The sequence below is a fragment of the Drosophila virilis genome, chromosome 4, assembly GCF_030788295.1.
Source record: "Drosophila virilis strain 15010-1051.87 chromosome 4, Dvir_AGI_RSII-ME, whole genome shotgun sequence".
Taxonomy (NCBI): Eukaryota; Metazoa; Arthropoda; class Insecta; order Diptera; family Drosophilidae; genus Drosophila; species Drosophila virilis.
Genome location: NC_091546.1, coordinates 1,954,113 through 1,968,559, shown reverse-complemented (window position 1 = coordinate 1,968,559; position 14,447 = coordinate 1,954,113). Strand labels below are relative to the sequence as shown.

Genomic DNA, 14,447 nt, shown 5'->3' with positions numbered 1-14,447 from the left:
TATATATTTAGATTATTGGTAGAAAAGTGTAGAGTTACTCAGTTGATAACGATAAAACGATAAAGAAAAACGATAAACGATAAATTCAGAAGATTTACTGAGATGTAAGCTATCTTATTTAAGCTAACGTAAAGAGTTTTCTCTATGAGACTTTACTGTCACTCAAAGAACTTTCTCTTCAACAACTTTCTCTTAAAGATATCTGGACATAATGAATGGGAGGCTTTTGAATTTGAACCCTCAACCCGCAGACGCATTACGAAATCGTCACGAGTTTCGCATAGTCTGCTCGATAAGCCTTTTTCGCGGAAAAATATTATCATCAGATAGTTGAATTTACAGTTTTACACTGTCTGAAAGGGGGCTTCCGATTTCTGAATCAAACACTTTTATTGAACTACAGTGAAGGCTCTACAAGCGAACAGCTCTCTAAGGCAAACATTTATTCTCTGTTTTCAAGTTTCCAGCCTTTGCCTTAATTTTTCGTAACCCAAACTTTGTTCGGCAAATGATTTTAGCACTATAGCAAAAACTGCCCGTTTTCTATAGCAACATTACAACAAGCTCATTCAAAGAAGAAAGTTAAACTAAATCTGGATATATAGATGGCAATATATATATTAGCATATTAAACCGAAAATGTAGCCTGAACAGCTTTTGGTAGACTTTGACAAAATGGCTCAAAAAATAGGTGGCCAAATTAGTTGTACTCAATAATCTAGCAAACATTTTTACGCTTAACATATTTAGATTTTTTATATGAACGAGGCTTCGGAAAGAATCGGAAATATGTCTTGAATAGAGTTTTTTACTTCAAGTTTGAAAAGGATTTTTGAAGGAAACATAAAATGTTTAAAAATTCTTTTCAAATATTAATTTGGTTTCTTTTTAGATATTTTTGATTTTTTTTTAAAATAATTATTTTTAATTTAATTACATTCATTTAGTTATTTACTTTTATTTATTTAAGATTAATATCTCATTATTTAATTGGAATTTATTAAGTTTTTCTTGTTTGTTTATAATTGATTTATTTGTTTTTTTAATTATTTGTAATTTGTTATTTATTTATTATTGTTGATTTTAGAAAATATATATTCATTTTATATTTATTATTTTTGTCTTTTTTATTAAATTTTTATTTATTTAACAATCATTTTTATATATATTTTTATTTATAAGATATTATTGTTTTATTATTTATGTGCTGTTAATTTATTATTTATTTATTGTTTATTTATAAGACATTTTAAATGAAGTTTAAATAGTTTTTTTTACTTTATTTAAAAACAAAAAGGATTTACTTGGCCAAAGGCACTTGTCGCTTAAATAGCCTCTGTACACACAAACGCACACCTTGACACACACACACACGCACACACACACACACACACACGTTCACAAAGAGAGCTCATTAACAGTTAATTATGAGTGTAACAAGCTAAAAAAAAGGTCAACGATTGCAAGATCTATCGATAGATTTTATGATCTGCAGAGGCGTAACACACACACACACACACACACAAGGACAGTCACTTACACGCGCTGACAGATCGTTTAGCCGCACCTTTCGAATTCGAATTCGGATTTAATTTAATTGTTTGTTTTCGGGCTAAATTTAATTGCAATGGCGACGTCGCTGCGGCTGCTGCTGTTGCTGCTGCTGCTGCAGTTGATGTTGTTGTTTTTGTTGTTGCTGTTCTTTTTGCTGCTGCTTTTCACGCCCAGCTGCAACGGCAACTGTGGAGCTTGTGTGAGCGAGACACGCTTTTTGATTGACTTCCGACAAACGACTGACTTAAAAAACGCCACAAGATATGAGCAAAAAAAAACAGTTAAAAAAAAACCGAAAAGGAACAACAACGTCGACGTCGAAATGTCAAGCGCGCGCAAAAAACACACACACACACACACGCACATGCTGAAAGATGTTGCGGGCAGCGCAGCAGCTGCACATTTGTGTGAGTGTGAGAGCTTTCGTGTGTGTGTGTGTGTGTGTGTGTGTGAGTGTGTGCTTGTGTATTGTATTCAGCCGACGCGCACGGCCAGCAGGTGGCTCTGTGGGGAGGGCGCAACGCTGACAGCGACGCCGACTGCGACTGCGACGCTGGCGTCGCTAACTTGGACTTGGACTTGGACTTGGAGATTCGCTGGCGTTTTGGGAGTTGCTGCTGCTGCTTCTTTTTTTTGCTTGCACGTTCCTTGGCACGAGGTTTTAAAATCAAAAGCGTGTATTGTGTGGGTGGCCTATGTGTGTGTGTGTGTGTGTGTGTGTGTGTGTGTGTGTGTGTGTGTGTGTGCGCGTGTGTGGGTGGTTCTTATCGGATTTGTATGTGTGCATGTATTGAGCGCTTTTACTCGGGGTTTGGCAGAGGGCAAGGGTCGGGGCCCGCCTAAGTTGATTTGTAGTATAAAATACAAATTTTTATATTGAGCACATTTTTGAAAAGAATTAAAATTTGATTAAAAACAAAATAAGGGAAATGCTTTTTTAGAAATATAATCACATGCTACAAGCTCTTGAAAAAACGTTAAAAAATATTTGTTCTTTTATCTAAAGTTAAAGTTTGTGAAAGTATTTAAAAAGTGCTTGAAAAGCGGCACAAAAGTTATATAAATGGGGCTTATCTAGGCTCTATGATTTCGTGGGAATAATATGAAAATGTTTTTCGTGTAACTTAATCCAAAGTGCATTTAATCTCTTTAAAGGGAATTCGAGATATTTAAGAGACATAGTTTTTGGATTCTAGGTGTCAATTCCGATTGAAATATCTTGGCAATTCTAGTTCCTTAAACTTCAGTTTTAAAAAAAAGAATAACTATTATTTATTATAAAAATAATGACTATAATAAATAAATGATTGGTGCAAACAAGTGAATGTAAATGTCAGAATGTTAATAAATAGTTGGAATTTAATAACTTTTATAGGCGGAAATTCTCTGAATTAAAATTAGCAAAAACTCTTGATAAATAAACTCTAAATATTTAGTATTTTAACCGTTTTAAACATTCTGTAAAGTTTGTCATAATATGTCCTCTAATGCTAATAAATGAGATTTAATAATCATATTAAACTTAGATGGAACTAAAAAATATTAAGAATCTATAAAAGAGATTTTCAATAAATGCGCCTGTTTTCATATAAAATTCCTTAATTTAACAGCTTATTAAAGTGTTATTATGACAATCTTAAGCTTAAATACTTTATTTTAAGATTTCGAATATTTAGTTGGTTTCATCTAATATTAATTCTTAATTCATATTAAAATCTCATTAAAGAACATGTTAAAACAAGTAAATAATTATGACAAACTTAATATAATGTTAAACATGGTAAAATATGAAAATCTATCAGAAAATACAAAGTTTCCTTCTCAAATGATTTCATACACCATTTTCTCAGTCATTTACTGGAAATTATAAGGAATGAAATGTAAAACAAATAGGAAATTTATATTATTCCATTAAAATTTTAAAGATGCTCGCTAGATTTTTGCCGACGGCATAAAAAATGTGGCCCAAATATTGCGTATACGCCCCATTCTCCATGGAATATATATATTTAATGCATTGTGTATTGCATATACATATTCGGGTATGCATGCAAGTATGTACATATATGTGTGCGTGTGTGTGTGTGTGTGACAATAAGAAAAATTGTCACTTGGCATCACATAATGAAAAGCAGCAAAAAATCAAACTTCAACTGCAGACGAAGAGAATTGACAGAGGGCGAATTGGCGATGCAGAACCGAGAATTATTCGCTGCCTGTCAAAATGTGAATGTCAAGAAAAACAACAATAACAAAAAAAAACGCGCAAACAAAGCAGCAGCAGCAGCGGCGGCAACAGAAGCCAATGGCAGCCGCAGCGGCGAGCGCAAAAAGCAATAAACGCATAAATTAAAATAATTACAGCGCAGTCGACGCAGATTTCAATGCTGTTCGCTGTTGTTGTTGTTGTTGCTGCAGTTGTCATGCAGTTTTCACAGACGCACACACACACACACACACACGCACGCACACGCACACGCACTGAGAGTAACAAAAAGCGCGCGTCGCGGCGACTTTGCGTATTGCTGCTGCTGCGTTGCAACTGAGAAATGCAGCAAAAGGCAGCCAACTATTGCCTGCGCTGCACTTGCGTTCCACACTCACACACACACACACACACACGCACAGTGCAAGTAAGCCGCTGATTTTATTCAAAATGGTTTGTTTATGCTTGAACAGCAGCAGCAGCAGCAGCAGCGACGGCCGCTGCGGCGAGCAGGCAGCAGCATCAGCTGGGGAAATGCGCGCTCTCGCACACACACACACACACACACACGCACACAACGCGCCAAAGCTGGCCAATGGCAGTGGGGCTTGTCGCTCACAGCGCGCATGTGCTTGGCGCTCTCTTCGCCGCCAACGACAGGCAGCAATTCGCCGCGCCCTCGCAGCATCTTCGCCGTTTTTTTTTTTTTGGCTTTACCTTTTGCTTTGCTAATTTCCGTTCATTAAAGTTGTCTTGACAGCGGCGACGGCGACGGCGACGGCGGCGTCTCGTGCAACTATTTTACTTAACCATTTAACATTGTCGCTCTTCGCCGCCGACAGCACGCCCCCTTCACTCCCGCTCTCCAGAGCAAGGCACATTGCTTAAAGCTTGCTTTGATTATTTTTGCTGTAATTTCTTTTGGGCTTTAATTTCATTGATTAGCAAAAATCGTGGTGCTTCTTCTTCGTCTTCTTGTTGCTCCTTTTTTGTTTTTGTTCTGTCATTGTCCTGCGTCTGTGGCTGGCTCTGCGTGTGTGTGTGTGTGTGTGCGTGCGTGTGTGTGTGTTGCGTTTTATTTTTAGTTTCGCTGCCAAAAATGTAACTGTTTTTGTAACTGTTCTGCTTTGGCTTTCGCTCAGCATTAAACACTTGAACATTTAAGTCTAGCACTCTCCGTCTCCCTCTTTCCCTCACTCTGCTGCATCTTAAATTAACTAATCGATTGGAATTTTAGTTAGTCTATTCGAGATTTAAGAAAAGTCCTCCAAGTCGAAGAAGCGAGCACAACTTAAAGGTAAATCTGTATTTAAGCTGAATTTCTATTTCGTAAATGTCTGGAGCTTTTGTGGAGATAAAAACATTTACCTGAAATTTACCTGATTTTCATAGTTAAGCTTAAAGACTTTAATTTTACCCTTAACTTAATATTTGGCAAACTCTATCTTTATAATGTTAAGATCTCAAAGGGTCTTCACCCTGAGAAGCTGGTAGAATATTTTTTTAAATATATTGAATGTACGATTAAGTTGAGCTTAACGTTAGGTTAACTGCAATCTTAATTTAAACATAATAATATGGGTAAAATCTCGAAGCTCGATAGTCTTAGAAATTTCTCAAATTTAACTTTTAATCATTTCGATTTTGTTATATTTTGAAAATAAGTTTAAGTTAGGCTCTTTATTAAGAACTACAATACGAATTTAACTTTTGGCGTAGCCACAATATTTAGTGTTGCAAAGCAATTATATATAAGTATTTTAATCATTATGAATTTGGGCACTCTAAAAAAGAAGAAATGCAAGTAAGGAAGATAAAAGTGTCTCTTTCGTAGAAATTTGTAGCATTCGTTTGTTTTATTTTGTTTATAGATGTGTTAAAAGCAAAGAAATGCTTTCGAATATACAAAAAAAAAGCTTAATTATTTTCCCGAAATGTATTCAACTTTTGCAGTGCAGTTCTTTTAATAATATATAACTTATCTCAATTCGTGAATATAAAATTATTCAAGTCTATATTCTCAATAGAGAAAAACTTTATTAATAGATTTTAATCATGATGCCGCTCTGGTTGGTTTTAGGATATTTGTGAAAAAAAGGTGAAAAACAAGAAAAATAATAAATTAAAGTTTTCCTTTAGTTAAATTCATCTTCTCTTGATTTGCTTTTGATACCACAAAAATATTTTTAATTTTAAATATTTTAGAAATAAGTTAAGTTTATGTTTCTTTCCTAGTTTATGCAATAATTTAAATTAATTTATTTTATTTTTTTTTTGTGCACAATTCAATCTCTTTATAAAAGTTTATAGATTGTTTATCGCTTGTTTTTATACAAATAAAATTTATATTTCTTTCCAATCTCTCCAATACCGCCCCTCCCCTCTCTTACCACACCCACTTTAAAAGTGGCGCACACATAAAAAACCGCCCCCAAAAATACTCTATAGCTCCCCAAACAGATTTTGGCACAATAAAAAATAAAGGAAAAGCCAACCCCATGGGCCAGAGCGAGACAGCAGCTGCATGGGAAAAGATTTTGAAATAAATGTAATGCGAGCCTTTTGAATAGCCGCTCGGCATTTGACTATATGCAGAGCGCCGATGCGCTGTCTCGCTCTAACGCACAGCCCTAAGGCAGCATTTTCTATGTGTGTGTGCGTTGGTGGTGGAGGGGGGAGGGGGGAGGGGGGGAGGTGGACTGTGCACCTAAACCAAGTTATGAGTCCTCGCCAGCAAACTTTTAGAATTTTTGCAATTTTTTTCTCTTGTTTTTTATATAAAGTATATGTTTTTTATACATATTGCAAACATTTCCTGTCTCTTTTTATTTACATTACGCTCGGGACAAGCGACATAAAAAGACGCAGCTGTGTGTGTGTGTGTGTGTGTGAACACAATGGAGGGAAATGTCATATATATATATATATATATATATATATATAAGGCTTGCCGGCGCCGTGTGCTAGTCGTGGGTGGGCCAACTTGCTCCAACTTTTCTTTCTTTTTCATTTTTCCACTTTTCTTGTGACTTTTCATTTTTCATATGTTGACTGCCTCACACACACACACATACACACGCACACATTGATGCTGCTCCCCTCTGCCATTTCCCTCGCACAAGCTTCGTCTTTTCTCTCTCTTTCTCTCTCTCTCTCTCTTCCTGGCCAGCATTTCCTTTTTCCTCGCTTTTCCTGTGTCGAGTAAATGGCTTTTGCATTGTAAAATGTTGCATACATTTTCCTCTATTTTGCCTTTTGTAAGCGCCAAGCATGTGTGTGTGTGTGTGTGTATATATGTGCTTCCCAAATCTGTATACTTCAGTTTATATATGTATATATATATGGGTATATAATGCGAGTGCGAGCGAGACGGCAGATGCAGGCGAACTTCTTGGCCTCGCCTGGCACTGGGCATTTGGGGCTGGGCTGCCACTTCGTACGGTATATTTTAAAATTTATGAAAAATCATATTTTCCATCTACACACACACATGTGTATATACACACACACACACACAGGCGTGTGGCCCGCAAGGCGCACAATCAGAATACAATGGCTGCCTCGGGGCCGCAAAAACTGAGGCTAGGCAGGTGGAGTCGAGGGAGGCGGGGAGGGGGCATGGCACCCACATTGACTTCGTCTAAAGCGCATTTACGTACAGACAGCTCAGCAAGCAGCAAGAGCAATGCAAGCCAGAGTTACCTCTCAAGGCAGGGTTGTCGAGCAGCCGAAATATGGGAGAGTAGAAAAAGATGTGAGCTCAAGTGAAAGGCGCTTAAACGGCTTGAGAATTATAAGCGCTTCAATGCATCTCAATCTCTTTTTATTAAACACCTTCAAAATTTAAATAGCCGTAGTTAAATATTATTGTTTGACCTATTAATTCCCTATATCTGACTATATTTTATAAATATTACACATTTTTTCGAGTTATTGTGTTTTTCTGCTGACTTTCGCTTACAATTCGCAAGCTGTTTAAGGCCGCAGCTTTTTCTGCGCTCAATTGTTTCAGTTGCTTGACAACTCTGTCTTGACATTAAGTTCTATTATGAATAATTAGAATATATCTTGTAATAATATTCTAACAAATAAATGTTACACTTTGAGCCTTTTGCTTTATCCTTGCCTTACTTCGGCAGCTCTCAGATCCAGAGCTATAAATGATCAGAACTTATTTTACAATAAATATTTGCCTAAACTATATTTTACAGAATATGCTTAGAATACTTACGTGTATTTATTTATGCATGGAATATTTATGGATTTATGTTTATATTTGAAATATTTAATTTATATATTTATCTAAGCGTTACCCTATTTTATGTAAATATTTTTGCGCTGCGGCGACAACCCTGGCACTCAAGTCAAAAGCGTTTCCATTATGATAATGTAAGTGCACCATTTCCCAACTTGAATGTGCCACACACATACACACACACAGTCACACACACACACATTTATATATAGGAAGTATACAAAGGGCGAAGAGAGAAATGCGCTTTGGAAAATTTTCATATCCTGCACATGCACATGAGAACATGAAAAACTGTACAAATGGCAGAAAATGTTGCAAAACGACGTCGGCTGTCCACACACACACACACACGCTCTCTCTATGTGAGTGTGTGTGTGCGAGTGTGTGTGGCACGAACAGGACATGAACAGGGCCCAGGACACGAGCAGACGGGGACGAGCACATAAAATACGATAACTGTGCAGCAAAGTGCTACATATGAAAGGTATTTCTTCCCCCCCGTCTGACCCCTGCCCCCTCTCTACATATACATATGCAACATTTGCAATGCAATGTGTGCGCTTTTTAGAATATGTAGAGGCGTGTGGCGCGGGTTGGGCGTGGCCCGTGGGGTGGCATGTAATTACAGCTGCCTGCTCGAGCTCGAGCTCGAGCTGCCTTCTGTTTGCACCTTGGAGAAGCGCCACACACACACACACACACACACACACACACGTGTGTGTATAAAATATGATGGCATCTTATATAAGCTAATGCCCTCTCGCTCTATCATATCCAGCTATTGCTCTCTCTGTTGCACGCCTATATAAAACTTTGGCATTTATGCCATAAAATTAAGTATGAAATTGAAAAATGACTCGCGGGTCAAGAAGCGACCCCTCCAAACAAAAGAAACCAAAGAAAAAGGAAAATGGTGAACAGCATATTGTGAAATTAATTTTTAAATATTTATGAGCGACTGTGAGCGACTATTTGCTTAGGAGTAGAGTGGGTCGGAGGAGGTTCGGGGGGGCGCAAGCTGATTTTCAATTTGCCCAATTTTTATTGAATTTTCAAGAGGTGTGCGTGTGTGTGTGTGTGTGTGTGCTCGACTCTGTTTTAGTTTCGTTTTATTTTTTACATGAAATATGAGCATTTTGGTGCTCAGCACACACGGCCAACACGGGGCGTATGAGTAATGTCTTTTATTGTATATGCTTTCAGAGCCAAAATAAATTCGATTTGTATGTGCACCTACTTGAGGGTGTGCCTGTGAGTGTGTGTGTGTGTGCCCAACAAACAAAGATATTGGCAATAAAACACTTGAATTCCCAGGACTAAGATCCTTAACTATGGGCAGCTCCAAAACTCGGGAACTATCAAAGTTTGGGGCTTTGACTTTTTGTTGTTGCTGCACGGAAATTATGCATTTTTCTTTAATAAACAAGTTCAAAAAACTTGATCTTAAATGTTTGGCTAGTTTATACAATTTCAATATATATATTTATAATATATATACTATATGAATAATATTATATGTCAGAAATATTATAAAGGTAAAGTTTTGTTTTATTTATCTCAATTTTAGAAATATCTTAGGTTATATTATGCATGCAAAGTTTTTTCCTGTTTTATTTATCTTTTTTTCTATTTCTTTACAGAAACATCTCGAACACAGAAACTCTGAATGTTTGAATTATAAAATTTGGTAAGTAGAAACAACTTGTTCTCATATTATTATTCTTATATTTTTGTATTATTATAAAATATTTATTTATGCCATACAAGGTTTAATAAGTTCCCTTTTAATATGCTCGGACGATAGTTTAGGTTTTCTTACTATATGTTAATGCTGTATAAAGTAGAATCTTCTTCTTTTTAATATACTTAAACGTTCGGATTGGATAGGATAATTATCGAAAAAGGTCGAAGTTCGAACCTTCCGCCGTAGCAGTCGATCATTTTCACAGCCTAATTAGCCGCGCAACACGCGCTAAAATATGCTTTCAGCTGATTTATTTAATTTGTTTGCCTATTTTGCGATTCAGATCTTTATTTGCCCTAAACTTCCATCTACTGCAATGTTTCTTTTAATTTATATGCTCCGAGTTTTAATCTCAGCTCCGATCTTGATGTCCTTTGCGTGCCTTACGCATGATAAGCCGGCGATAATGATAACGATATGCCGCCTGCCCTTCACAGTTTTAGTCTCGTGTTTCCTTTTTGCGCTCTTCTGATTATGATAATAATGCGTGTGCTGAAATGGCCAACTTGGCCCGCAGCGCGCTTATTTGCCTAATAAGCACAGTCAAGACGAAAAAATATCGATAAAGAACGTCACGCCGAAGACTGAATGCCCTCTTAGGTATGTTGCTTACGTTCTTGCCGATATTTGAGAAGCATATATATTTCTTCCCATAGAACTATTTGATATAGTTATTAGATTTTCGTAGGACTGTCTGAAACATGGCAGAATACGACTACGCCAAGTTGGATGAAGATATCTTAAAGAATACAACATTTTGCCTATAAGAACTCGCTAATATAGTTCTCGAGCTCGAAGCGTTTCTACATAAGCACAGACGAACCTGGCTATATATATGGATTCTGAGTTATCCCCCGCTTAATGTTACACAGTTAATGACAAAATAAACATATCCTCAATAAGGGCAGAAAAATAAATAAAACCCAGCCTCGAAAGTCGAGCACACAATGTGCCACATTGTTGTTGCTGTTGTTGTTGTTGGGGGCACAAGTGCTTAACAAGCTGTTTTGCATGGAGAGCAAGAGCCTCGAACCCAAAAGACCGGTAGCCAAACAATGCGGTTAATGTGGGAAAAAACGTCAAGAATGCGCGTCGAAAATTGCAGCTGCAGTTGCCACATGCCACATGCCACATGCCGCAACCCCCCTCCCCACCCCACTTGGCCGACAAAGTCTCAGGCAAAGGTTCGTATGCAAAAACTGGCCATGCAGCTGCCCGAAACGTGGGCTACCTGCAACTGGGCTTGAGCCTCACTTATCTGAAGCCAACTTTTTTGCTCTGGGCATAAAACAATTCACACTTTAAGCAGGAGGAGATGGGGCACGCCGGGAATGGGGGAAGGGGGGTGTGTGGAAGGGGCACACGTTGCGTGTTGGCGGCTGGCACACATTGGATTTGCTGATCATTTGCTTAAATAGCCCAAAGGGGACACACTCGAGCCCGGGCAGACATGCGGCACTTGGGTGGCTGGACAAATCTCGGCCAGCGGCAGATGGGCCAAACAGAAAAAAAAAAGGAAGAGAAGCTTAAGAAAAAGGTGTCGACTTGGTAAAAGATTTTGCGTGTTTATCGCGATGCGCAGCTCGAAAATTATTAGGTCCTTAATGGCCACGCGAAAGGAAGCAGCGGAAAGGACAGCCAGACAGACGGAGAGCCGGACTGCCATTTGAAGCTGAGCAACTGTTGAGTAACTGTTGATTAAAATGAAATTAATATGACTTGCATTGATTAAATGGGAAATAAATCGGAAGTTCGGAATACTTTAAGAAGTATTTGGCAGGCAAGAAGTCTTTAAACTACGAGATGATTGTGAACCCAGCGAAAAGCTGATGTTACAAATATGCTAACTTTTTGCTTTACGTACTTATCTGCTGCGTTTGTTCTGCTTCATTCAATTTACCCATAGTATATATAAATCTTACTTGGTTACTTGAAACTTTCAGGGCTAGGATGTGGCATATAAAAGTGTGCGCATACAAAAAACAAAGTTCTAGTTTTACAAATAGCCCTGCTTTCCAATTATGAAGAAAATAGACATTGGTAAAAATTTCCAATCCCCATAACTCGGTCAAATCTCATCCGATATCCACGAGGTTTGGTTTTTTATTCATGGTTTTCCCTCTATATTAATCTGGCATTAAAACCTGAATACCAATTTTTTGGTCGAAATTCATGTCCAAATCCTACCCCGAGATTCGTATATAGACAAGGGTCAAAATTTCCTACACCCATAACTCGGTCAAATCTCATCAGATTTTCACGAGGTTTGGCTTTTTATTCATGGTTTTCCCTCTTAAATAATCTGACATTAAAATCTGAACACCTATTTTTTGTCGAAATTCATGTCCAAATCCTACCCCGAGATTCGTATGTAGACATGGGTCAAAATTTCCCATCTCCATAACTCGGTCAAATCTCATCAGATTTCCACGAGGCTTGTTTTTTTATTCATGGTTTTCCCTGTTTATTAATCTGCCATTAAAACCTGAATACCTATTTTTTGGTCAAAATTCATGTCCAAATCCTACCCCGAGATTCGTATATAGACATGAGTCAAAATTTCGCATCTCCATAACTCGGTCAAATCTCATCAGATTTCCACGAGGTTTGGTTTTTTATTCATGGGTTTTCCTCTTTATTAATCTGGCATTAAAATCTGAATACCAATTTTTTGGTCGCAATTCATGTCCAAATCTTACCCCGAGATTCGTATACAGACATGAGTTAAAATTTCCCAACCCCATAACTCGGTCAAATCTCATCAGATTTCCACGAGGTTTGGTTTTTTCTTCATGGTTTTCCCTCTATATTAATCTGACATTAAAATCTGAACACCCATTTTTGGGTCGAAATTCATGTCCAAATCTTACCCCGAGATTCGTATATAGACATGGGTCAAAATTTCCCATCCCCATAACTCGGTCAAATCTCATCCGATTTCCACGAGGTTTCGCTTTTTATTCATGGTTTTCCTTTAAGATTGACCTGACATTAAAATCTGAACACCCATTTTTTGGTCGAAATTCATGTCCAAATCCCACCCCAAGATTCGTATATAGACATGGGTCAAAATTTCCCATCTCCATAACTCGGTCAAATCTCATCCGATTTCCACGAGGTTTGGTTTTTTATTCATGGTTTTCCCTCTATATTAATCTGGCATTAAAATCTGAACACCCATTTTTTGGTCGAAATTCATGTCCAAATCCCACCCCAAGATTCGTATATAGACATGGGTCAAAATTTCCCTTCTCCATAACTCGGTCAAATCTCATCAGATTTTCACGAGGTTTGGCTTTTTATTCATGGTTTTCCCTCTTTATTAATCTGGCATTAAAATCCGAACACCCATTTTTTGGTCAAAATTCATGTCCAAATCTTACCCAGAGATTCGTATATTGACATGGGTCGTAATTTCAAATCCCCATAACTCGGTCAAATCTCATCAGATTTTCACGAGGTTTGGCTTTTTATTCATGGTTTTCCCTCTATATTAATCTGCCATTAAAACATGAATACCTATTTTTTGGTCGAAATTCATGTCCAAATCTTACCCCAAGATTCGTATATAGACATGGGTCGTAATTTCAAATCCCCATAACTCGGTCAAATCTCATCAGATTTCCACGAGGCTTGGCTTTTTATTAATGGTTTTCCCTCTAGATTGATCTGGCATTAAAATCTGAACACCTATTTTTTGTCGAATTTCATGTTCAAATCTTACCCATGAACATGACATGAATTTCGTATAGAGACATGGGTTAAAAATTCCCTTCTCCATAACTCGGCCAAATCTCATCCGAATTCCACGAGGTTTGGTTTTTTATTCATGGTTTTCCCTCTAAATAAATCTGGCATTAAAACTTGAATACCTATTTTTTGGTCGAAATTCATGTCCAAATCCTACCCCAAGATTCGTATATAGAAATGGGTCAAAATTTCCCATCTCCATAACTCGGTCAAATCTCATCAGATTTCCACGAGGCTTGGTTTTTTATTCATGGTTTTCCCCCTTTATTAATCTGCCATTAAAACCTGAATACCTATTTTTTAGTCGAAATTCATGTCCAAATCTTACCTCGAGATTCGTATACAGACATGAGTCAAAATTTCCCATCTCCATAACTCGGTCAAATCTCATCAGATTTTCACGAGGCTTGACTTTTTATTCATGGTTTTCCCTCTATATTAATCTGGCATTAAAATCTGAACACCAATTTTTTGGTCGAAATTCATGTCCAAATCTTACCCCGAGATTCGTATACAGACATGAGTCAAAATTTCCCATCCCCATAACTCGGTCAAATCTCATCAGATTTCCACGAGGCTTGACTTTTTATTCATGGTTTCCCCTCTATATTAATCTGGCATTAAAATCTGAATACCTATTTTTTGGTCGAAATTCATGTCCAAATCCTACCCCGAGATTCGTATATAGACAAGGGTCAAAATTTCCTACACCCATAACTCGGTCAAATCTCATCAGATTTTCACGAGGTTTGGCTTTTTATTGATAGTTTTGCCTCTTAATTAATCTGGCATTTAAATCTGAACACCCATTTTTTGGTCGAAATTCATGTCCAAATCCCACCCCAAGATTCGTATATAGACATGGGTCAAAATTTCCCATCCCCATAACTCGGTCAAATCTCATCAGATTTCCACGAGGTTTGGTTTTTTCTTCATGG

The 14,447-nt window shown here is 37.4% G+C and overlaps 1 protein-coding gene across 2 annotated transcripts in view; it reads right to left on the bottom strand.

Annotated features, from left to right (window-relative positions):
* Positions 1–1,786, bottom strand: part of pdm2 (POU domain protein 2) — a 51,865-nt gene extending 50,079 nt beyond the window's left edge. The window contains exon 1 of one of the 2 annotated variants that reach the window (XM_070208772.1): positions 1,541–1,786. The gene's annotated coding sequence lies outside the window, so the exon portion shown is untranslated. The remainder of the gene's footprint in view (positions 1–1,540) is intronic. The other variant, XM_002059182.4, reaches the window with a different exon arrangement.
* Between the last annotated feature and the right edge of the window lie 12,661 nt (positions 1,787–14,447).